At 42.2% G+C, this 27,221-nt stretch overlaps 1 long non-coding RNA gene across 2 annotated transcripts; it reads right to left on the minus strand.

Annotated features, from left to right (window-relative positions):
* Positions 1-1,999: 1,999 nt before the first annotated feature.
* Positions 2,000-27,221, minus strand: LOC111074238. 2 transcript variants are annotated; one of them, XR_005967588.1, is made up of 3 exons: positions 27,187-27,210; positions 26,778-26,821; positions 2,000-2,137 (listed from the first exon to the last, which is right to left on the minus strand). It is a non-coding gene; the product is annotated as an uncharacterized LOC111074238 (long non-coding RNA). The 2 variants fall into 2 exon arrangements; XR_005967587.1 differs by lacking the exon at positions 2,000-2,137 and adding an exon at positions 11,039-11,250 and having other exon boundaries at positions 27,187-27,221.

Here is a 27,221-nt window from a genome sequence, read left to right on the forward strand (position 1 = left end):
TACAAGAACCGAAAGGAAAGTTAATTAATTATTTGATGCCCGCTGGACTGCCTCGCCCCTCCGTGGTCGAAACTTATTTGTTTGCAAGTCGGGAACAAGTTTTCAGGATTTAATTTGAATTTTCGCCCTTTCGTTTAATCTATTTTGGACACATGTCCGAAAGGAATCCTTTTCAGCTCAGCCCACAGCCCACACACATGGCCAATTTAATTCGCCACTCAAACTCAAATATGCCACCCATCTCTGTGGTTCGGCTGCCAGCCACAATTCCCAACACCCGCAAGACAAACCGCAAGTGCCAGGCGAAAAAACTACTTAAAATTTCATATGCTTCTGTCTCCGTATCCCCAAACTCATTCCGCCTTCGTGCGGACCCGCCTCATTAGTAAATCAAATTTATTCGTGGGTGGTCGCCACGCCGCAGTGCTCCCACCCCACCCACCTACTCATTCGCCCACTCGAATGGTAAACCACATGAAACGTTGGACTTGAGCAGAATTGACAGCGGAAAAAAGGAAATTAGCTAAAAAATAATTGGAATATAGCCGTGTCAGGAAAGTAAGTATCAGGGACTGGGGCAAATATCCTTCATACTTGATAAGGACTGCCCCGGTCAACAGCAGGCATCGCACGTAAAGATCGCACGTGAAACAGCAGTCAATATTCTTATTGCTCTTAGAACCAAAACGATCGGGGGTATTCTCGCGTTCACGAGAAGGGGTGGCGAAAAGTAAGTATGTATGACTGGAGAAAATATGGTGGATCCTTGATCCTTGACAAGCTTAGCCATAGCAAATCTAATATCCTTATTTTCATTGATGCCAAACTGATTGATAAGGATCAGGGAGATCTCCTGATGACGAAAAGGCGTGGCACTTCCAGATCAGACAGCAAATGGCAGAGTTTGAGTCATATCACTAGGTCCCTGAGGTCCTTGATGGAATCAAAAGATACAGGAGACTTTTACGCTCACGAAGACACATATCACGTCTGGATCGGGCGAGAATTGGCGGAGTTCTAGAAATGTAATCCTTTACATTTGAATGTCCGTGTGGATCCAGACTGTCGATCGCCATCATAAAAAAGAACATCGAAGGAATACTGGTTTTCGCCGAAAAACGAATATACAATATGCAAAACATACAAAACTGAATAAAACTGCAGAGCTAAAAACGTAGCATACTTTTGGGGGGTGCGTTTTAAAAAAGTGTGGCATACTTTCAGGCTGGTCTATTGCGCTTATGTATTACAAAATTGCATGACATGCGTGCCCACGATTTTGGTCCTGGTACCCCGGGCCGGCCCCCCCATGCGTCATGTCCGTTCAGCCGTCCGATCATGTCCAAAACATGTCCGATTCATGTCCGATCATGTCCGATTCATGTCCAAAACATGTCCGATTCATGTCCGATCATGTCCAAAACATGTCCGATTCATGTCCGATCATGTCCGATTCATGTCCGATCATGTCCAAAACATGTCCGATCATGTCCGATCATGTCCGATTCATGTCCGATCATGTCCGATTCATGTCCGATCATGTCCAAAACATGTCCGATTCATGTCCGATCATGTCCGATTCATGTCCGATCATGTCCAAAACATGTCCGATCATGTCCGATCATGTCCGATTCATGTCCGATCATGTCCGATTCATGCCCAAAACATGTCCGATTCATGTCCGATCATGTTCAAAACATGTCCGATCATGTCCAAAACATATCCAAAACATGTCCGATTCATGTCCGATCATGTCCGATTCATGCCCAAAACATGTCCGATTCATGTCCGATCATGTTAAAAACAAAAACCCGATGTGCTGACTGGGGGTATATCTTCAATCGGCTGAGCCCACCAAGGACATAAAGGATAATAAGGATAACGCATTTCAAACGTTTTTCTTGGCAAATAAAAACGCAAATGTGTCAATGGTAATTTTTTCTTTTATTGCATGAGTACATCCTTCCACAATTAACATATAAAATATCAAATTCGGCTTAAAGAGTACGCTATGTGTGTATGTATATATATATGTATATAAAATATCTGCATAATTGTACTGATGATTATACACCTCGCTGGCGGCTGCACTTCGCTTTCCGATTTCAATTATCGTCCTGTGAAACTGGAGACGGACCTGCAAGCAAACAAAGTAGAATTTCCTTTAGCTGAGTACAGTATAATTATTTGACGGCAACAATTAATTATTCAATAATTATATGGAATGCCAAAGCACCATTGAAATTACTAGACCTGATAAATGACATTGGGCATTGAATAACATGTCTCACCTGCGGGAAACAAAGGTTAAATATAGGCAACAAATTAATTGTTAAAGGCTTCAAATGAAATGGGTATGGCTGTGGCAGGGGGCTCATTACGCGTACGGGAATTACGGCAACGATAAATGGTGTGAGCTGAGATTGAATCAGGAATTGAAAATGTGATATACAAATTCCTAACACTGGCAACATTTCTTATTTGGCTGCATGCAGGTGAGTATTTCAAGATATCAAAAGTTTGCCACACTTGAGGCAAAGACCGGAGGCGGAGCCCAGGAACCCTCGCCCTTTTTTTTTTTGTGTAGCAGTAGCAGTTCTTTGGCGCTGTGGCTGTGGCTTTCATGCCATCGCATAATGGAAATCAGTTCACACGTGCCAGAAATTACCCAGATACAAAACCACAGAACTAACAAGAAATAACGAAAAGGAAAACGGAAAAAAAGAAAAAGAAAAACCATTCCAGATTCGCCCTGAGGTCAGTAAATGTAAATAAAACGAACGCTCCGCCCCATTTGTCGGATCGGACACACACACACACACACAAATACTCGCAGAGAATGGAAAAGCCTTTAATAGAAATTGCAAACAGAAAGCAAAAAAAAAACAACGAAATGGTAACAAAATTATGCGCGTGATTTATGCTTTTGTTGTTTGCCGGCTGCCGACCAGTCTGTTTGTGTTTCCATATTGATTTTTCGCCCCCCCACCGCCATCGATGTGTGAAAATTAAATTCCCGTTTAGAGTTTTTCCCCTCTATCTGCGATTAGCTACGCGTCTGTCTCGACTGGAGGACCAACCAGGCACCCCGACAACGCGCATAGCAGAGAATTGAATTGAAGCGCGCATTGTGTAAATCAGCGGCTCAATAAAATCTAATAGCCCGGGCAGATTGCGGCTCGGCACGCACCGCACCAAGGCAACGAACGGAGAAGGGGGCGCGCCCGAAGACGGGACGGAGACAGGACGCAGCCGGACGGAGTCTAGGTTAGGTGGTAAACATAAATTACTAGACAGGGAACAGCGGACAGGGGACAGAGACAGACACCGCGCGTCCTTGACAGTGGCAAAACCAAATGGTTGGAATCCTAATAAAAGCAGACAATGAGACAGTCAGCTGGTGATGTCAACGATACGAATAAGTTGTACGCTTGGGAAAAAGTTTTGGTTCATAAGCTGATGAAAATGTTGTGATTTAATGGAATAAATATATAATAAAAAAATACTTATGCACTTGGGAATGTATTTACTTTAATGATTTCCAATGAACAGAGAGGTAGCTGAAAGGTAATTAAAGGTCTGTGAAACTATGAATTCTGGGAGAGTAAATGCTTGAACTAGAAATCAAAACAAATTTAAATCACGCATAGGCCCATAATTTGTAGTTTTCGATTGAATTACTATGCAGAATAGGAACCACAAGTATTTGGCGAATATTTATGTTTATTCAAAGAACACATTAAGCATTAAAAACCATTTTAAAATTTAAATAGAAGCCATTAAAAATATAAGCCAACGCAGAGATCAAACATCTCCACGAAACGGCTACCAATTGCAATTAAATTCATATTAAGCAACATTTTCAGATAAACCGAAGCAATATGGGCGATATACATAAATCTCCAGATTGACTGGAAAGGAATGCTGGAAAAAAAACTCCCCAGCTGAAAGTCTCCTGTTCATTATCCCAACTTTCTGACAATGTTATAACACTTGCACCAGTCCCCAGCCAGCCAAGGAGCCTGCCTTCTGCCTTCTGCCGCTTGCGTATTACCAAAGTGAAGCCGCTTTGGCAAATTAACTAATGACCCCATGTCGGGGTGGGATGGGTGTGGGTGGGCCATGGTGCCCGAATCGGGACGTGACTATGGATAGCATGGGGAGATTGTTGCTGGGCAGCGATGGATGGCGGATGAGGATGCTGGTTGGCGGGGATCGGGTATCGGGTGTCGGGTGTCGGGTGTCGGGGGCGTTTGTTTAATTGTCGTGCGACCCGCTTTTTGCTCCGTTTTAATGAGTCAATTTAAATTCCGATTTCGATTACGGCGAAAGCGTTTTTCGAGCTGCCAGCTGAGGCCAAATCGATGTTCATTAGCAGAAGGCGAACCACACTACCCTCTCCACACTGCTCTCACACCATTCCCATGCTCACATTGCCCCCGCGAGTCCTCTCCTACTTTGACCCGCTCCTTGCCGCTTGCTGCTTGCGCTCTTTATTTTTCCGGATCGCTTTGTTCCGTGGCATTGTCAACGCAATTAGCAGCCAGAAAGAGGAGAGAGAGAGCGAGAGCGAGAGAAGTTTTAAAGCAAATATTGGCTTTTGTTTTTAACATTCAAATGACTTGGCCAGCGCGACCAGACCAGACCAGACCAGACCAGGCCAGGTTGGCCCACAGTTTGGAACATATTTCACGCGGTCGCAGGCCCCACCGCGGGTCACATTCATAATTGAAACATTCTGCATTTATTATAATTTAAATGATTATACAGATTCCAATATTTTCGCTCTCTGCTTTTTTTTTTAGTGGTTTATAATTAAAAACCAACCGCAGGTTTTGTTAGCTAAATTAATGAGCAGCGCAGTGGCGGCGGCGCTCAGCTCCGAGTTTTTCATTTTCCATATTATTTGTGTTGTTTTTTTCGTTTTCGTTTTCCTTTCTGTTTTTTTTTATTACTGGCAATTTTAATTAAAACATCAGCGTTATAGTATTTGATTTATTGCGCCATCTGACAGGCAGCAACAATCGCCATAAACAAATGCATATGTAATTGCATATTTGAACTCAATTAACCGGCGACTTGACCGCACAAATTCTGCACAAATTTGTCAACTCAACCACAGGGAGGGGGGAATAAAAAAGCGAGAAATGCGACGACAAAGAAGAATCCCCCAGAGTCGCCTGGGGGGACCTGCCAGAGGAGCTATAAATCGCAGCCTACACTTTCAACTTGACCCCAACGGAGTCGACTCGATGTCGTTGCGACGCAGCGCTGCATGAAATGAAATTTAGCGCAACGGCAACGGCAACGGCCTCTTTCCATATGCTTTTTGTTTTAGAATTTTTTTGGTTTTTTGCTTCAACCCCGTGCCGTACCTTACCGTAGCGTACCGTACTGTACTGTGGTGCTTTTATTTTTTATTCCTTTCTCCTTTTCCGTGCGTCGCTCAACGCAACAATTTATGGCTAAGCGCTCGTGTTTGGCCTAAAAATATACTATACATATGTACGAGTACGAGTACTATGTATAGTATGTAAAAAAAAATAAAACCAGTTACATAGAAACACGTCAATAAATTACAGGCGCCTGGAGAGGCCTCGGAACTCGCAGACCCAGCCAGCCAGCCAGCCAGCCGAGTTGAACTAATGGCAGGCAGCAATATCGTTATATAACGACCAACAAGAAATTTTCTAAAAAATTATCCGCAGGCCCAGGTTGCGAAGCAAGGAATGCCCTGGGAATAGAGCAGGGAGAAGGAGTGCATTCAGCACTCAATCTGCAGCGTAAAATCAAGCTAAGAACAGGGCTAGCTGATTCTACAAATCCCCAGCAGCTGCCTCAAGCTTTAATTTCATTTTCCGACAGGATTCAATAAGCTAAATACTGCACTTGCTTGCTGTATATGGAGTCTAAACTGTGGATAAATAAAGAACACCTCTCTCTCAATGGCATAAAATATTGTCTTAAATCCTGTACTCAACTGCTAGGAATATCTTTTGTGTATTTCCCAAACTCAACCTAAATCTAAGACAGCTGCCACTACCCTCTAAAAATTACCACAATCCATCAGCAGAGCTCTACTCAAGAAAAGCTGTCCTTTCTTATAGTGAGGCGAGTGTGTTTTTGTTTTATTTGACATCCGTCAGCCTGGACAAACAGCCACGGCGAATGCATATACCCCGTCCCCCAATTTGTTTGAATGGGCCGTAAAAAATAATCACGCAAACAACAAGAAAAATAAATTTAAATTCTGTGTCAACATGCGGCTAGGGCTATGTGAGATGTTGCCAAGCGGAGCGGAGCTGCTGCTCCCCGAACAATTTATGCGACAAAAATACAAAAAAAAAAAAAATACAAAAATAAATCGACAACAGCAACTGGTGAGAGTGTGATATGTGCGTGTGTTAGATTGCCGGTGTGTGTGTGTGTGTGTGTGTGCATGTGTTAATTAAAATGCCTTAATTAAAATAATTTTCAAATATTTCGCAAGCTAAAAAAGTTTTTTAATGCAAAAAGAAACAACGAATCTCAATGGGGTTTGGGGAGCTGGAATTTGAAGCAAGAGAGATTCCCATATACATATATTTTTTTTTCTATTGACTGCCGCAGAGAGATTGACAAGCATGACAGGCGCAACTGCCACGCGGGGGAGTCCCGGCCGAAGTGCTGCTTGCCCCCAGAACGTATTAAAAAGTTTACAATTTCTGCAGCAGGGCAGGGCAGGGAAGGACAGGGCGGGGCAGGGCAGCAGGGTGGGGCGGGGCAGGAGTCGAGTTTAATTTTTTGGTTGAGTTCATGCGAAAATTGCAAAAATCATATTCCAACTGTTTGGCAAGCCATCAAAGGTATGGCCATAACCGGAGCGGAGCGGAGTGCCATGGAGTGCCATGGATACATGGATAGAAATGGAGTCTCTAAACTGCAACATAAAGTGGAATGGCAGACAGACACACAGAAACTTTCGAATGGGAAAAAATGCACTTAGTTTGGGGACTGGGGACAGCGAAGGGCTTGCTCTGGGGCCAAGCAGCAACATGTGTTTGCCCATCCTCCCTATACCCCGATGCCCAGATCAATGTGCAATGTGTCCCTGCTGCTCCCTCGCAAAGCTATTTGCATAGCAAATTGAAAATTTTCCATAAACCTTTGGTATGCCCACAATTGAACCTGCGCTAAGAAGGTAACCAATTGTCCTGCACATTATCCTCTCAACTCTTTGCTTTTGCACGCTCCTTTCACTTCCCATTTTCTTTATTCTTTTCGACTTTTTGGTAAGAGTTTTTTTTGTTTTTTTTTTTTGTTTTTTGGTTTGTTTCCTTCTGTGGTATCTGTTACTTTTTAATGTCTTATCTACGTGGCCTGTTTGTCGGAATGAAGCTACAAAAATTCAACACAAAACACACGCGCCATACATAAAAAGCAAGCGGCGAAACGAAACGAAACGAAATGAAATGGAACAAAACCAGCAGCACAAAAAAATTATTCTTCAACAGTGAAAAGTGTGGAATACGTAGCACACCCCACCACCACCGCTCATTCGTGCAACATGGTGCGGGGCGGGGCGTGGCGCGGGTAAACCCCAGCAGGAGTCATAATTATGCCTGGCCCATCGCGCAATGAACGCGGCACGCAAAACATTTTTCGTAATTATCTCTCTAAAACCTCCGAATGCGAAAAGCACCAAAAAAAATTATAAAGAAGAAACACTAAAAGAGAAGGCTAAACACAGCTGGAAAGCACTGGGCGTTGGCCGAAGTTTTGATGCTCTCTAAATAGCAGAAAATTAAGCTCTGGAACAATGATTGCTGGAAGGGGCTTTGAGCTCTTTGGTAATTCTCATAATTTCCTATGAACCCACAAAAAAGAGCATCAAAACTGCGGCAAAGACAAACACCAATGAAAAATAAAGTAACCGCATGGCACAGCACGTGAAGAACCCGGCAAAAATAAAATGTACAAAAATAAAAAGTACAAAAATAAAAAGGTTCAAGTATAGCCAGCCAGTAAGAGCCTGCCAGCCGCCTTCCTACAATTCCTTTGCACCTGCCATACCAACTCTTTTGCAACTTGCTTGCATATTACTCAATTACTTATCTTAAGGCACACGGATAAGCGTCAGAGCTCTCCGCTCTGCTCCACTCTGCTCTGCTTTGAGATTGCTGTCCATTAAATCTGAAATATATGGCACTACCTTAACCAAATGCATTCCAAATGATTTTGCTTAGCGAATTAATTTGCAGCATTTCCACTCCATTGCTAATCGAATACGTTCCACACTCTAGTAATTAAAACAAATACTCCCTTAAGTCTGTAAAACATTTCTTTAGTTTCCGTCCAATATGCAGAAGTACAAATGTCAAATAATTTCGGGCGCACTGAGTGCTGTGATAATTTCCCTTCTGCTGTTTGCTTGGTTCTTCGTTGAGCGTAATTATCAAACAAAAAAAGCATACATTTATTTTTATTTATTATTTTTATTTTAATTTCGAAAAGAAGCTTCAGCGATACCCGATAGCATGAACTTGCCAGCGCAATGTCGTAAGCCCGCATACGAAAGAAAAGACTGTTATATGCCGCGCTGGTACTTTAATACATTTACGGAAAATTGCGAACGCGATTTGACGTGCAATGAGATGGCCTACAAAACATATCTCAAATGCATGGTCAACTGTGCCCTGTGATCGCAGGAAGGATGTCAAAATATCAGCCTGAGGATTGCATTAAAAAATGTTTGCTAGAGGAATTTTCTTTAATTCTCAAATGAAAGTCAGGTGATAAGGGAGCGCAGGGGGATTCTTCGTATTGCATTGTGTGATATTTGTGATATTTCTGATTCTCTATCAAATCAAGGCCTCATACCTTAAAGAGCTTGCCAACATTTTTCGCTGGGTTTTGTTCATGTCAGAAAAAGCCACGAAAAAAAAAAAAACAAAAATCGTGAAGGAAAAGGATGAACCTTTGCCGCAGCACGACGGGTGGGCGTGTCTGCTATATATGTATCGCCTCCCAGATACGGATGCGGATGCGGACGTGTGTGTGTGTGAGTGTGAGTGAGGGGAAAAGTTATTGTTGGTAATATCAACACTAAAAGTGTTTATGATATGAAAAATGTTGACAGCAACTGCAGAATAGATATGCTCCGACTGAGCCCCACAGAGAGTAAAAGAAAGAGCTGGCTAGGGCGGGCATATATAGAGAACCGTCATTCACTCATGTGTGTATCTGTATGTGTATCTGTCTGTGTGTGTGTGTGTGTGTGTGTGTGTGTGTGTGTGTTTGTGCCTGTAGTTTTTATCGCTGTTGCTGACTTTGATGAAAAATATGATTATGTCCTTTATGCGAATGCCTTGCAGTAAAAATAATAATAACACAGAGATACTCATACATTCCCCCGCCTCGTTGTGGCATTCCCTATCCGCATTTTTCTCCTTTTTCTTTTCCTTGTTTTTGTTTTTGTTGTTTCTTTTTTTTTTTTTGGCAACATTTTTCATGACTTTTCTCAGCTTCCGCTGACTTTATTGGCTGCTCGTCTCCGGTTCGCCTGCAGGGTTAAACATTTTGGATTCTCTCAAGAATTCTCCCCCACTCTCGTTCTGTTGTCCTCTGGCTTGTCATATGTTTGCTTTATTATGGACAACATGAAGCCGTAAGAAACACTAGCCATAACAATAAGAACGAGCTACAAACAAACTGACGACCGACGACCAACAACCGACGACCAACGACGAGGCCATCCATGAATGCAGTCAAACGGTTGTGACCCATAAACCGACAAAGTTGCAAGTTGCTGCTCCCCAGTGGCCACGCCCAGTGGTGCTAGCTGCTGTAACGCCCACATATAACATGCTCATTTTCAGCTGGAACGAATACCCAAAATGAGGGATACTTTTTTGTTTGGAGATTTTTTATTTGCTGAGTGAACCCCCAAAAAAATATGCTACACTTTTTTGTATTACGAATTTGCACATTAAATGCTAAGAAAAGATTAGAAAATTCTTATAGAAAGGTTTCCAGTATAGTAATTCTCCCTTTGTAGTTCATTGAGTCTTGATCTAAAATTTAAATGCAAATTTACACTAAATCCATGCAATATTCTGCCCACTTCTAGTTATCCCCAAGCAAACTTTTCTTGCCCTTTTATTCGCATTAAATGTTCATGCCGGCTGTCCATCTTAAAGCATTTTTACCCATCAACAATTAATTATTATCGAGAAACAAAACCAGAAACCAGACATCGAGCCAGAGAGAGAGAGAGAGAGAGAAGGCAAAGGGGGATGTGGATGGAGCGAGGGAGTGAACATCACCACATGATTTACTTGCCATTGTTAATTTATGGGGGAGGGCAGCAATGCAATAAAAATCCAAGACGATGGATGAAGGACGATGTGGAGACGCCAGACAAATGCCCGTTAAATATTTAGTTGATTTAATTATGTGGACATGCTGTGCGTAGTGATGTGTGTGTGTCCAGGAAAATGCTAAGGAGAAGGAGCGCAAGCAAAAGCAGAAGCCAGCCATTAAATCAACTCAAACTATGGTCCCGGAAATTTACGAGCCACAAAGTTTTTGGCTCTCCTTTAATTGTCTTTTTCGGTTATCTGTTGCTTATTTATTGCCGGGGGTAGGAGGCAAAGGAAGAGGCAGAGAAAGTGGCAGGAAACGAAAGGCAAATAAAGGAAAAGAAAATGTACGGACAGGGCTGTTTTGTTGATTTTGCTTTGTGGTCATTTTTTGGTAAATTAATTAAACAAATAAAATAATATGTCAGCAGCAGCAGCAAAAAGCAATAAATACTAATTTGCCTGTTTCAACACAAATGTCATCTTTGTGTTGAGATAAATAAGGCAGTGGCGGTACCCAGACAGACACCCAAACACACACAGAGCTAAGTGTGGGAAAATGTTTTGTGCTTGTGCTTTGCTTTTGGGCCCCGTAAATTCCTTACCATTTGTTGCCAGGATACCCACACAGCTGCTGCTGCTGCTGCTGCTGCTGCTCGAAGAAATGCGGTTTGTCTCCGACTCGGTCTCGGTCTCGGACCCCAACTCCCACACGGTAAGTTGAGTGGTTGATTGTTCGAGTGGCTGGAGTGGCTGGAGTGTGCCTGAGTGTGCTCCCGGTGGTTGGCTAGACAACTTATCGCTGACTTTCTTGTAATTCCCCATTCAATTAATGAACCACTTTTCCTTTTCCTGCTGATTGGTCAGCAGATTGTCCACTCATTCGGGGTTCTGGAGTTATTGTGCATGCCTGAAAGCATAATTATAAGTTGACAGTAGATTAACTTTAAACGATAGCCAATGAAAGGTATAACAACAAAATGTGTGTGTGTGTGCTAAATGCTTTTGCTTTGATCATTGCTATTGAATCCTTTGACAATCAGCTCAGCTGATTATTCGTACGTGCAGTTATCTCTCTGGTTGCATAGATTTTATTTCTCTTTGTTTGAGATTATTATTGAGGTCGCAAATGTTTAGCGACATCTACGCCTGCGGGGCTGCTCTTACTTAACCTTTATGTGCTGCCCCCCGCCCCACTTCCATTCATGTTCAAGCCTAAGCACTCGTCTCCGTCTACGGCCCACACGATGGATAATATCGCCCCCATTGAAACAATCCCTCTCGAGGGCAGATCAATGTTGTTTTCTCAATGATTATTATTTCTGGGCATTAAAATGTATTATATTTCGGCACCACCCAACCATCACCCTCCTCCCTCCCTACCACCCTGCCCGCTCTCTCCTTAAGCATCCCATCTGGACTCTGCTCGAATTATTTCTATAAATTTAATCCCCATTAAAGAGCGGTCCGGCCATAATTGTTATTTTGCTTGTACGAACAACATCTTTTGTTTCCATCCCCAACCCCCGCGCCACAGGGGTCGTGGTCCGCTTGTTACCAATTTCTGCCCAGCAGCTTCAGACTTCAGTTCGGATTCAATTCACTTTTTGTTTCTATTAATGATACACACACACACACACACACATAAAGAGACAGACAAGACAGGAGGGATTCATCCGCTGTGAAGGACATTTGGCAGTGAGTTTTGTCGGGGCCAAAAACGTTGTCTCTTCTGGCTGTGTCGTTGTGCCTTTGGATTTATTTCACGGCACATTTAATTCCAGCACGCGCCTGCCAACATGAATTTGGCAGGATATATCCCCCTGACAAAACAACGCTGACAACGAGCGATGCCGCGCGGACAATTCGACGACAACACTCGGATAAACAGTTGCCCTTCGTACCTCTGTCCCTGCCTCCGTTTGTGGCAGTAATTTGTTTAATTTTAAGTAGCCATAGCCGAGCGAAAACTATTCGTATTTGGGCCCGCCCCTGCCACACTGAGGTTATAAGCGGCCTACAACATCATCGTCATGGGGGCGGGGGCCCACACAGCTCATGGTCCTGCTTAGGCCTATTCCCCAGACCACTTATCAAGTGTCCTGCGACAGCCGCTGGAGGACAGCTCTTGGTCCACTGTTTCCGTTGCTGTGCCGCCGCCAGGGTCATAAAAATCAAAAGAGCATAAAAATACATTTGATAACAGTGACGACTTCTGTTTTTGGTGTTTAGTTCGTTGTTTGCTTTACGTTACCCACCCACCCACCCAACCGCCCAACCGCCGCCGCACAGCTGCCTGCTATCCGTTATCCCCCAGTGACTGACCCAGCGACCGGTCTGTGGGCCCCTGGGCCCTGCCTGGGCCGTAGTATTTGCCTAAAGTGCCTCATTTCAATGTCGCCAAGTGTCAGAGCCAAGACGTGGACATAGTAGGCAGAGCAGCAGCAGCAGGGCACTGGACAGCATTTGCTGGTGCACAGGAAATTGGCAATGCCAAAAACCAAATATAAGGAAAAACCAAACGGAACAGAACGCAAAACGCAAAAGCAAAACGCAAAACGAGCGACAGGCAACGTCCAAAAAGTGAATTAAAATAAATTTGCTAGCGGGGATTTGGGGATTTTGTTGTGCTGCGCATTTTTAGCAGGCGGCGATGGCGGCGTTGGCGGCCGCCAAGGATACGGCCAACGCACTCTGAGAGGCTCGTTGTCAGGGCTGGCAAAACGATTTGGGAGCAACGAGCAAAATACTGCGTGACAGGCGAGGCAGGGAGCATCCCTTTTTGGCTGTTGAACTTTCCAATAATAAGCCAGAGCTAATAATGGAGAACCCTCAAGGAAATCTGAAACTTATCTTTGGGAGAACATTCCTTGTCGATCAGATTCACTTAATCATGTGACCAGCCCTGAACTGTGCTTATCCCTACACTCCACACACATTCCCTGCCATTGCCTGCCATTCCCTGCCCTTCACTGCCATTCCCTAACATTCCCTGCCATTCCCTGCCATCCTCTAACCATTCCCCCTCATTGATGGACTTATAAGACATAATAAAAATTTTGGAAAGGAATTGGCAATGTTTTTCTTTGGCCCGCAGCTATTATCTCTCCTTGAGACTGCGACTAAGAAGGGGCGCCCGCCCTGCCCTGCCCTGCCTCTGCCTTGACTGCTCCCTTTTGCTGCTCGCTTGGCATGGCCCTGGCCTCGGCTTCGGCTTGGGCTTCCACTTTGGCTTGTCTACTGATGCATAAGGCATACGGCATACGGCTACGGCATTTATATAATTGTTATATCAAATATTCGACATTGCCGGCAACACTTTAAACGCTCAAAAACCCATCAAATTTATGGCTTTAAAATTGGACCAAAGAACGGCCAAGGAACGGGCGCAAGTACCCAGCCCCAAGGGGCCCCCGAAAGGGCCCCAGAAGAAAGCCAAAAGTGAAAGTGGGCTTGGGCGTGGGCTTGGGCTTGGGCGTGGGCGTGGAATGTGTTTTCGGAGAATGTGGTGGTACGTTGCGGCTGCCTGTGTGTGAGTGTGTTGGACAGGCGGCCCAAAAGGCGTGGGGGGGTGGCGGGGTCTGATATCGGGTGATTGTGATGGAAAAGGGGATTTGTGGTTTTGGCATATCGTGGTCAGGTCGCGGTTTTTCATGGAGAGAGCCGCCCTGGGTTCTGGTTCTGCCTACTGGTTCTGCTTCTGGTTCTGGTTCTGCCTTCTGGTACTGGCAACCCCCGTGGCGCTGATAATGACGCCCGCGGCTTGTCCGGACTTTCCTAATTCTTGTCCCACTTTGGAAAACTTTACAATTAGATTCGCGCGCCCCGGCCATTCGGTTTTTTTGTTCGTTATACTTCTTAGTCCTTTGCAAATGATGAGGGGGGGGCGTGATTTATTGACAGACCGCGACGACAGCGCCTGGCCCCATAAATCAACAAAATATGTTACCTTCCCCCTTTAAGATCTAAACCCAGAAAAAAAACAAACTTCGCGGACAACTAAAGTTGACAGGCTTTAAATTCGGTTCTTATTCGCTTTTGGTTCTCCCTTTTTTTTTTTTTTTTTGGCAGTGAAAATAATTATAAATAGGGTTAACGTACGGACCCAGGCACGAGCCTAATGATTACGACGGCATAATCCAATTTTCATTACATTTACATCAATTCAGAATGATAAATGAAATGTTGAAGCGGCGGCTTCGCTCTCGCTGTCTCTCTGGGGGCAAAACCCTTTTTTTTCTGCACAGGCCGCTGACATTTTCCACATTTCTATTTTTTACTTGGGTTGCTGCTGACATTTACCCCGGCTTTCCGGTGGGTGTGGCAAAGGGTTTGCATATACCCTCTAGCAGGCAGGGCATTTGCGTGTTGGCAAGCATGAAATTTGCCTCTGAAAATCTGCGCCTAGTGCATTAAAAATAACGTTTTATTTTAGCACTAGGAAAAATTTCAAAATAAATAAACGGCCCCAAATAAAAAATCAAAATAAATAAAATAAACATAAAATAAAATAAGTGCATGCCACATTCGGCTATTTTCTGTTCCCGTTTCCCTTTATCGTTTCATTTTTTAGCATTTGCATAATTTTCCACAGATTAAACTACAATTTATCATAATTTTTTTTTTTTATTTTTCGGTCATGAGTGAATTGTTGCCTTGCGCCCGAATGCTCAAAGTGATTTTTAATAGCCAAACGGGCGACAGTTTAGCCCCCAGCTGAAGTTTACCATTATTTTTCATCATTCATTTGATGGAAATCGCTGACGATATACATATATATACATACAAACGGGTGTGTAAGTATATCTCTGCTCCGTCTCAGCCTTTAAGAATTTTTGCGTTGTGCCAAGTCAGCAGCAGCAGCAGCAGCAGCAGGGACATTCAAAGGATGGTAAGTAAGTACATCAAAGGCGGGCAATAAATCTGAGCAAAATGCGAATGCAGTGTGTACCGAGAGGATGGCATGGCATGGAAGTCTCTCTGGGTTATTTGGGGAGCCATAAAAGCGATACGCACGATATCTTGACCAAACAACAGACCCAAAGAGAGAGAGAGAGATAGACAGAGAGAGAAAGTGGGGGGCAAGCGGATATATATACATAAATCCAAGTTGGAATCGGGGCAAAGCGGAGCAACTTTTGAGTGAAGTCAACACATTTTCACACACAATAAATTTTTGCCAACGTTTGCTGGAATCAGCGGAAGACACTGCCAACAACGCTGAGGAGGGCGTCAACCCATTGCCAGTGGTTTGTGGGTGTGTGGGTGGGCGTGGCCAGTGAGCTCGTTTGCCTATTGATTTTACTTTTAGCCAGAGTTAAAGCTCAGTCGTGGAGCTCCATCTCCGTCTCACTCGCCATTTCAATCGCTTCAATCGGCAGACACACACATTGCGCTATATATGGGGAGAAGAAAACTAGCAAGGCCAACAAACTAGATTTTGCGCCCCCAAACACCACACCACACCACACACCACAGCACAGCACTTGGCCCGCCCAGCGCGACAACCTTGAGACAAAATTGTCTCGTGTCCAAAGTTTGCGCTGCTGAGAGATTTATGTGTAGAAATCGGGCCACCGATCCCATCCCATACCAGCCCATCCATCCATCCATCGACCCGCAGACAGGGAAAGCGTTAATCCAAGTCAATTAGTTTCTTTGTTGTTTTCGACAGCGCCAAAAATGTTTGCCACTTAACTTTATGGAAAACTTTGAAAACTTCCACAACAACAAAAACAGCAACAGCAACAGAAGCAACAGCAGCAGCAGCAGCAGCACTCCAGCAACAACAATGACCTTTGCATCTGTGGGGCATCTTTCCTGCGGAGGCTTAAAACTAAATTAAAACTGAGACGACGAGAGCTGTGAGCGGCTGTGTGTGAGTGGAGGGGCTATGAAGGTCAAAAACTGTGACAGCCGCCAGCAGTTTTTGCAATTTTGGCTTTAATTTATGAGTTCACCTCTCATTACGTCGTCGGCCTGATGATAACCTTACCCCCCCCACCCCACCCCCTGCCAGCGAAAAAGGTGCAAAAGTTTACCAGCAACCTGTTGGAAATTTGAGACTGCAAAATTTTATTATTAATTTAAGAATTTCGCTAGATGAAAGCAGGCGTGGCACGAGCCTAAAAAAAGAGTTCTAATTCAGCGCATAATTTTTGATAATTGTTGAATAAAAGTAGCTGCAAGTTAAATCATTTGGCAGCTGGTAAACCAGCAATTAAATTGTCAATTCAGCATTGGGCACATAAATTTCCATGGAACTATTTGAGCATTGCTTTATTATATGCACAATTATGGAACTCATGCCACACAGATTCAATAATTAAATATGTACATTAATGATAAATAGTTTTGGATGAGTATTTAACTCCTTGCTGTGGGATCGCATACCCCGCTTAAGATATATTAAGCCTTCGGTTGGGTTCAATTGCGGACATATCTGTCAACGTTTTCTTTCGAGGGTTTAATTATGTTATTACTCCAGTGAAAAATGGGATTTAAAAATGTTTTCGCACACCAAAAAAAAATTAGAACTAAAAGACGAGAAAGAACCATCGAGCCCATCAAATTAATTGAGTTGCGTGGAAATTGAATGACATGATCTATGTTGCATATAAGCATGAAAATTCGGATCTTAAATATAATTTTCTAAGGCATTTACAATATGAGTTTAAACTTAAGTCCAATGGTTCCTCTCACCACGGTTTTTGCAATCGAAATAAGAAACAGCTGGAAAAGCCTTCTGCTGTACTTACAGCCGACTGAAAGCCACACCTTCCAGCAGGACTACCATAGCGCGTGCCACTTGTCCAGTGAGCGAGCACTCGTGAGAAATGTAGTCGCATTTTTGGTTAAATTTTGGAGTTGAAAATATTCCCTCAACCCAGGCCTGCGACTTATAGTAATTTATTTTCTACATTTCCAAATATTTATAAGAATTTTGCTATAAAATTAAATATCTAAAGTAAAATATATCTCCCACCACACTCCCACACACAAATGTCTATTGCATATTCTAATCCAATTGAAAATGTTTATCCCAACATTTTAAAGGAAACTTTTGCATATCTTTCCGCATCCCTTACCCCCAACAATCCTGGCAGATCTATTGTACAGCTCCTGCCAATTCCCCAAGAAAGTAACATTGATGTCTTATTTGTTCCACGCCCAATTTCCCCTCCCCTCTACTGCCCTGCCAAACCCTTCCCTACTTTTGTGCTGGTGAGATATGGAGATGCCTATTCGCCTGATTTGTTGCCATTGAATTGAATGATTTTGTTTTTCAATTTATTGGGATTTTCTTGAAGGCCGCCACCGCCACCACCGCCGCCACCGCCGTCGATGCTACCAAAGCAGGAAATGCGGAAGGCCCTGCGCCATCAAAACATATAAAGCATTTTTATTATAAGTCGAGGGTTCAGAGTGGGGGCTCCAAACACGCACGATATTATCAGAATTGATTTATTTGCTTGCCTGCCTGCCCTTTGCCACGTTCCCCTCGTTCCACCCTTTCCCCGTTAGCTGGCTGGTAATGCTTTAAAGGATATCTGGTTAAGGGTTAAAGCCTTTGATTTCCTTACCGTTCTTGTCGGTCTTCTGCTCAATTTGCTGGTCACAACACGTTCCTGCTGCTCGGACTTTTTATTTGCCCCTTTTGGCGCAGGGCTCGTAAAATATATACATATATATTTCTTCAAATTGTTTTCGCACGAATTTAATTTAATTAAAATGCCTTTGTTGTTTTACCTCCCTCCCATAAATGTTTTGTAGCGGGTAGAAGGTGTAATCCTAAGTGTTGCACTGCCCTACAAAATGGCAAGAGAATACAATTTAGAATTAGAAATTATAAATTATAAATTACAATAACAATATAATACATGCAAATGCATTATTTGTGTGCGTGTGTGTTGTTACAAAATGTTGCATTCAAAATTCAAAAATTATGGAATTATTTGTGCACTGAATGCCAATGGATATATATATAATTTATATTGTTTCATTGGCTGTATAAATTTGCCATAATGGCTTGCTAATGTCTATGAATTGAATTGAATTTTGGGCAATACAAATACAGGTGTTCAAATAGCCAAACGCCAAAGTGCCCTTTAATTTGTTGTCTTTTTATTCTGGCTATAGTAATGTTGCAATCGGAACCAAATATATATAAATAAATATAATAAATATATATAAATATATATAAAATTATAAATAAATATAATTAATATAATAGAATTATAAATTATAAAATTATAATATATATTTTAAAAAAATAGATAAATAAATAAATATAAATATACATATGTATATATCATATATCATTATAAATCTCAAAGCTTCCACTCTAGCTATCCAATCCTTGTTATATTTATTTTTTGCTCTCTTTTGTGCTTTATTTTTTTTTTCTTTGCTAAATTGAGTTTACAATTTCCCTGTTGTTTAGTGTAACAATGCCTGGGCACACTTCAAATAATATTTCTTAAATGTTTGTGTGTGTGTGTGTATGTTTTCTTTTTATTATTTGAAAAACCGCAAAGCTGATGAACGCCACTGAGTTTTGGCTGTTGGTTTTTCGGCTTTGTTGGTTTGTCTGCCTGGTTATTAAAAATGGAGCAAAAAAAACCAGAGCTAAAGCAGCAGCAGCAGCAACTGCAAACAAACACAGACACAGACACAAACACACACACACACACACTCCCTCCCCATATCTGGGAAAGGCGTCGCCATCCATAAATCCCGCCAGCATTTCCACATTTCACATGTGTATAGGTTTTTTATTGCCCCCAGAGTGCTGCTTGCTGCTGGGTGCTGGCTGGCTGGCTGGCTGCATGTGTTGGCCAAAACGCTGCTCGCGATGCCCGAAAAAAAAAATAAGAACAGCAACAGGGAAAGGGGGAAAGGGGGTAAAGGCCACCGAGGAGCGAACTGCCAGCGAGCTTTGCGCTTAAGTCTAATGCGAAAAGTTGTGAATAGGCTCAGTAGGAAATCCTATTTTATGGCGCAAAGTTACTGCAGTCATAAAAACGTTGGGGTTATGTGATGGGAGGAGAACAGAACACAGCAGAGAACATAAGCAAAGCGGAGCGGAGCGGGCAGAGAGAGAGAGCGATGGCTGATATGGGGCCTCAGTTCAGAGGTCCCCCTTCAACTCGTTTTTCTCTGCAAATCTTCCTTTGGCTCTTCAAATGTTAATATTTTGATTGTTTTTTCTTGGTACGATTAGAAATGTTTCTCGCAACGAAATCATAAATCATTCGCCCAGAATTAACCGCTGCAAAAGATCAAATAATTAAATACATATATTTGGGAATAAATCTATGGGGGGATTCTACGCTTTCAATTAGCTACGAAAAATGTCATCAAATGAGCACAATTTCTGTGTAAATTTCTGTGGCTTGCTTCCTTCGGCAGTCATTTATTCAGTTGACATTCCCTTCGATTTGCTACGCCGAGAATAAATTGCTGTGCGCGTAATGTTGGGCGACAGGGCATCATTAACAAAAACACTTTGCCTATCAAGTGTGATAAATGCCCGAGAGTAGCTGGCAGTGCCGTTCCGTCAACATTTGCTGCCAAATTGCGCATAATTTTTTGAAGGCTACTTTTGTGTTTGTTATTGCTTTTCCCTCCCCTCTCCATGACCCCTCCATGCAGTGTTCTAAGTTGCTTTGTAAACAGGCCGCAAATTAATTGATTGTACATCATTTATAAGGCACGCGTCGGGCGCCGGTCCCCCCAAACATCCACACCCCACCACACACCACAGGCTCCATGGCTCCATGGCTCCATGGCTCCATGATTGTGTTGCCTCTTCTTTTTCTGTCGAATGGTATTTTTGGGCATAATGTAGTGCAAACAGAAATGTTGCGCATACGCCGTGTGGGACACACACAGAAAAAAAAAAGAGGAGCAAAAGGGAGCAACGGAAGCACTGGGACTGGCATTGACTGTAAAGGAATAAAATCACATCGCAATTGCTATGCAAAATACACGTAAATATAATTTACTTTATTTTGCGGTGCTTCATTGGCTTTTACCCCCCCCACCTCAGCCGCCGCTTCAACGTGCGAATGAGCGTGCAAAAATGTCAAGCGACAAAAACAAATTTCCCTCCACCAGAGAGAAAGAGAGAGAGCCTTGGCAAAAGCTTTTCAGTATTTCAAATCTAATTTATGACACTGAATCAATTTTCGCAGACTTTCTCTATTGGTGTTTGTGTTTGTGTTGGTGTTGGTGCTGCTTCGTATCTGTGTGCGAGTGTGTTTGCTCTCTGCGGTCAACGACGATTTTTCATATTTTTCTGCACTTTTTTATGTTGTTGTTGTTGCTGTTGTTCTTGCTGCTCCTTTGGCGCCTGCCTCTTTGGGTTCGCTTTTGATGTCTGCCCTCGATACCGACACCGACACCAGCAGCAACCAGGCCAGAGCTATGGAGCTGTGGAGCTATTGAGCTAGAAATTGAGAGCCCCAAGTCGCCAAAGCGAACTTCCTGTTTTTTGTAGTTTTTCCTCCTGCCCCCCACCTATTCTTTCGACACTCTTCAGCCTCTTCAGCCTCACTTGGTGTGCCTTGCTTTTCCCTTCGTCCAAATGCCAAATTGAAAATTGATGAATGCCTCTGATTGAATTTGATAGGTGCCAAGCACTCAGTGCGGCTATTAATCTCCCGCCTAACGTATGATGTGCCCATACCAGGCCCAGGCCCCAACACAGCAGGGCCGACACTCGTACTGTGTGGCGGTGTATCACGGAAATGGCCAATATGATTTGGTCACAGACGATGTAACAAATTGGCCAGGAAGCTAGCTGGCCAATACGCAAGTAATATCCGCTGGCATAAATATGCCCATTTAATTTGTAAGCTTAAATGATGCCTCGCTCACTCAAAAAAGAAAGTTAAGGGCCATTCTACACATTATATTGTGTTATAGCAAAAAGCAGGGATATATTTTATATGCTAGGTCTACAGGGAGCACCATTCAGTGATTTGTTTGATGATTTTTTAATGGTTTTGTGACTATCCTTAAACATATGGCCTATCCTTATGGACTTGGCTTTGCAAGCGTTTCCTTACATTAAATAAAAAATAAAATAACAAATGAGAGCAAAGCATTTTATTTTTTTAAATCCCATTCAATATTCGGACAAACCTCTTCAAAGATTTTTGAGTAACTTTAATAAAAGTTTACGCTTAGGCCTTTTGCAGTAGAACATTAAATGGGAACATATCTTAGAAAACCTTCGCTGGAAAATATTAGGAGAATTAGATTAGATTAAATAAGATTCTCTTATCCAGCGAAGGTTTTTTTTAGGAAATGTTCCCATTCAATGCTCTTCTGCAAAAGGACTTAGGGTAAACTTTTATTATAATTACTCAAAAATTCAATTTCATTCAAAGTTCTTCCGCAAAAGACCTTAGGTGGAAGCTCTTTCCCTTCTAAGCTCAAGGAATATTCATATTCGTATTTTCCAGCTGCCCAGTATCGAGGCATTATTAATTTCCTTTAAGTATAACCAAAACAATCCTTAACATATGTATGACTTGCCGTATGAAATATATCCACCAATCTACAATCTGCACTTTGTTACCTCAGAGTATCTCGAAAGTCGTACATCATTTACCATTTTCAGCACTTCCTTCCTTCCTTTCCTTTTTTTTTATCATTTTTGAACGGATCTCAACGAGCGCGCTTTCTCTCTCTCCCTCTCCCTCTGTCTCTGTCTGTGTTATTGCAGTGTGAATTTATGGCCAACAGATTGGTGACTACACATATCCCTCGTATACACAGACTCGTATATATATCCAGAAAAAACGTATCTACCGCGGACTTTTATGCGCTTTAAATACTGCCATTACCCGCACATTCCCCGCCCCATTTTCTTAGTGGCATCATCATTTCCGTTCCCCCTGATGCAATTAAACATGTTGAGCACGTCAGGTTTCAATGAAATCGATGCGGCCGCGACAGTCACGTGCCTGAGATATTGAAAATTCAATCGTTGCCATTAATGCGCACAAATCTTGACTTTTTTTGGAAGCTAACATCAATGCGATAATGGAGGGGTGGCCAGGGAGAGCCAAGGGAGAGAGAGAGAGAGGCAGGCAGGCAGGCACACCGGAAGGTAAGCTGCTTTGAATTTTTCAACATTTCCGCTTATTATTTTACGTGTCGGACTTGCGTGTCACGCAGCATCGAGAATTGAAGGCAAAGATACCCGATACACCAGATTCCAGTTACCAGTTACCAGATACCAGATACCAATCGGAAAAGCGAAGCGGAGTGTCCGCCCAATCATTGCTCATGTTTATGCAAATTAAAATATGTGCAATCACACAATCACAATAACATTTTTAAGCCAAAATTATTTGCATATTACAACGACAATTGTGAAAATGATTTCGGCCTCCTCTTTCGCTTGCAGTCTCTCTCTCTCAGGCAATTTACAATAAAACTTTATTGCAGCATTTTTCAAATGAAAAGAATATCGAAAGAGAGAGAGAGAGAGCAGAGCAGATCGTGGAGTTTCCATAGATATGACAAATTACAAGCGTAAAATATCATAAAATCAAAAAGGGACAGGACACGCATTCACTTTTTGTGGGCAACACACAAAAGATTTCATCGCCAAAATGATAATTGGACATCAGCCAATGAGCGATGGGAAACAAATCCTGAATACCCACTCCAGCCATATAGTATTAGAAATCCCTTGGCCAAGCAAACAATCAACAAGCGATCAATCAGTTCAATCAAAGCAGCAGCAGCAGCAGCGGCAGCAGCAGCAACATGTGACAATGGCTCCTGCCCCTACTGGAGGACAGACGCTCGGGTTTCAGTTTAATTAGTGGGTTGGGTAGTAGGCCTTGTACATCCATCATGTCCCTGGACACCACAGACAGAGAGAGGGAGATAGAGAGTGTACGCGTATCAATATGATTTCCAATCGCAAAGTCAACCAACCAACTGCCCCACCGCTCATAAGTATCGATAGATTAATCATCAGGGAAAGTGTTGGTGTCCCATCTATCCTATCCTATCCTATCCATTTCCCCCCCTGCAGATAACTTCAACTCGTAGCTCTGGGGGGGGGTGTGTCTTTGTGACTTTTGTGACCTTTTTGGCATGCAATTTTAATGCGTTGCGGGCAGCGAGGGAAATGTATTTAAATGATTTCCAGCCAGAAGAAGCCAGAAGCCAGAAAAAGTAACGAGGACGAGGACACTTCATTTTATATGCTGCTGCTGCTGCTGCCACACATACACCAAAAGTAAAACGAACAACTTTTACGAGAGAATTGAAAACTTTTGACCCCTGGGTTCGACGGGTCTTGTGGCTGCAGAGCAGAGCAGAGCACCGCTCTCGGTGGCTGCGTGTGGCAGTGGCAGTGGGGCACACAACAATACAATCAACACGTTTCCACAATCGATCGATTTCATGAGCAATCAAACGTTGTCACATCCAGAGCCCCAGCGATGTAAAAGTTACAGCACAAGTTCAAAGTTCTTAACCCACAAGGCAGGCCAGGCACCAGCACACCCCCACACCCCCTCGCACTCCGCACAAAACAAAAAATAAAAATAAAGATGAAAAGAGAGTTAGGCAACAAACAAAAAAACGACACCCCAACCAACAAGCAGTGAAAAATGTCCAGCAATAAAATGGGAAATCCATTTGGCATCCCCCGCCACGCCCAGCACCTCATCAACTGTCCCTGTCTGACAAAACTGTGACAAAGGCGACAAAATAAAAGAAGTAGGAGCAACAAATTTAAATTCAATTTGCGCCTTCAATTTTGGCACTTTTCTAAGTTTATTTTGTTTACTTCAAATATTAATTTTAAAATTAATTAAATTGCGCAGAGAATGGACTAGTCTTTAGCTGTATTATATTAAAATATCAATTAATAAATGCGGTCATTATTTTGGGAATTTTCCTGCATCATCGTGTGAAGTATTGTCTCAATAAATTGAAATTAAATCTTACTTTTAAATTTAAATTTTAATTTTTTAATTTATTTTATTTTATTTTGGGAATTTTTCTTCCACCATTGTGTGAAGTCCCAATAAATTGAAATTAAATCTTACTTTTTACTTTAAATTTCGTTTAATTTATTTTCTTTTATTTTGGGAATTTTTCTTCCAACATTTTCTGAACTATGGTCTCAATAAATTGAAATTAAATCTTACTTTATTTTTTACTTTAAATTTAGTTTAATTTATAATTTATGTTTCCCTTTTCTCATAGTTAAAAAAAAGGGCACTCCAAGTGAAATAGTGCAGCTCATAAAATACCCTATAATCATCACAGACGACCCAAAGTAAAAGCAAATCTACACAATGCCTCAAATATTTATAGCTTAACCGGCAGTCAGCACCCCGGTAACCATTCACCCGCCAAGACAAGCCCAAGCCCAAGTTCATGATCCCATGAACCAGCCCCCACCCAGCAGCCCATCCCTCGATTCAGCAGCAGTTCCGTTAAAGCAGTTGCCTTATGGCCAGAACCCAGTGGCTAACGCTGACGCTGACACTGAAGCTGAGGCTGAGGCACTGCCTAGTAAAAGTTAACAAGAACACGTAGTAAAGATTTTGCCGTTTAGGTTTTAATGCGATTAGAGTGGCAGCAGACAACAGCCAACAGCCCAACAGCCCAACAGCGGACTCGGCAATGGAGAGTCCGAAGTCGGTGTCGGGGAGGGCACAAAATCTTCGCCTTGGCCCTGTGATTTATGGCCTAAAATACACGTAGCCATAATCGATGCTGACCCACAAGCAGCAGCAGCGATGGGTGAGCGGGTGAGCAGGACCCACTCTGGGGGGTACCCACACAATATTTAAGTTTAAAAATTTATCAATTGGATTTGCAAACTGCTTTGTCATAAGTTCTCTCAACCTTTTTGCACTTTTCAAAGTCGCTAGACTCTTCCCGTCTCTCCACCAGCCAAGTCCATTGCTTGGTGACTAGTTATCGCGTGGACCTTCGGCACGTGCCAGTATTTTGTATTTGATTTACTGCCTGGACTCAAGAGACTCAAGAGGTACGGGAACGGGCATGGGCATGGGCATGGGCATGGGAATGGGTGGATGCGATTCCTTTGGGAGCTGGTAGGAATTCCATCTTAATTTGCGTGAAGCAGTGGCAGCAGCAAGTACTAGAAAGTAGTTTTAAATCAGTTACACACTTTTCAGAGAGAGAGGGAGTGTGGAGTGTGGAGCGCTCTTTTTCGTATCAAAACTAAAAGGTAATTGGATTATTTTTGTCTGTAATCCCAACTCATCTCTCAGCGCTTTGCCATTCATTTCAGCTAATGAACTCAATTATAAGTCAATTTGGCGGCTAATTCGATGCAACCAGAGCCCCAGCCCCAGCCCCAGTCCCAGCCGCAGCCGTAGCCATCCCGACTCTCGAAAAGGCCTTCCTTCTGTTTGTTTGTTCTCTCGTCAATGGCAAACCAAAACCGTATGAATGGTAACCAAAATATTTCATGTCACTTAAATTAGTTAATTTTGCGCATAAATGCATAAATAAATGCTCGACGGACTGCGGTTTGTGTTGCATTTTGCACGGGATTAACTTTCCACAGCAACACTCGACTCGCTGGTTGGTTGTTTTTCTCATAATTATTATTCCGTTTTTCAATATTTAATTTGTTATTCCACTACCCCCACTCCCCTTCCCACCCTTCCAATGGACGCACTTTTCGACTCATTTAGTGTGTGGCAATATTTCTAATTAAAGGTTGCAAACAAAATCAAAGCAACAACAGCAACAACTCTGTGTGTGTGTGTGTGTGTGTTTGTATTTGTTTTCTCTTTTAAGTATGGCCATGATTTATGCATCGCTGCTAAATGTTGCTGAGGTTTCCATTCCCAGCCGAGTGCATTTTGCATTTTGCACTGCGGCCATGTGGCCAGTGTCAACTGTGCGGCGTCGCATTTTAAATTGCCATATTCCATGCACGCATAATTGAAGCTATTGATTGTATCGCGAACAGTGGGGCGTAACACTGTTATGCTGCCACTAAATATATAGGAGGGGGCAGGGCCATAGAGCATAGATAACTGAAATTGAGATTTTGTGCCTAATGAAATGAATGCTGCACATTTGGCAACAACAACACACAGAATTATGTATGTTTGCATGTAAGGGGCAGAGGGTAGCATGTCATTATTAGTTGAGAAAAGTTTAGTGACTAGGGGAGAGAGAGCAAGACAGAGAGCAAGAGAAAGAGTGGACATATTACTGGCATATAGAGATTCAACTTTTCTCATTGCTAATAGCTTTAATTAGTACTAATTAATATAATTTTAATAGAATGTTTAATATTATATATATTTATTATTATAATATTAATATTAACATGATATTATAATTTATAATAATTATATTATATATATATATTATTTGTAATATTTAATTCTTTAATATTTTATTTACCTGGGAAAAAGCAGCTGTAGTTTCCTCACATCTTCTGTGTAGCACTGAAAGCAAGAAATATATAAAATCAAATCAATAAAGATTTCTGACATTTTTAAATCGTATAAATATATCTATCAAAATATAACTAAAAGAGAATGCGAAGTACAGCTAAAAGTGCTGCTCAGTTATTATCCCATAAAAGAGAGAGAGAGAGCAACAGAGAGAGAGGAGTGGCAATATTACTGGCAAATAAAGAATCAACTTTTCTCATTGCTGATAGTTTTAATTAGTACTAATTAATATAATTATATTTATTATTATATTTTATTATGTTATATATATTATTATATATTAATATTAATATTATACTATTATATATATATATTATATATATATTTAATATTTAATTCTTTAATATTTTATTTACCTGTGAAAAAGCAGCTGTAGTTTCCTCACATCTTC

The sequence above is a fragment of the Drosophila obscura genome, unplaced genomic scaffold, assembly GCF_018151105.1.
Source record: "Drosophila obscura isolate BZ-5 IFL unplaced genomic scaffold, ASM1815110v1 contig_179, whole genome shotgun sequence".
NCBI classification, from domain to species: Eukaryota; Metazoa; Arthropoda; class Insecta; order Diptera; family Drosophilidae; genus Drosophila; species Drosophila obscura.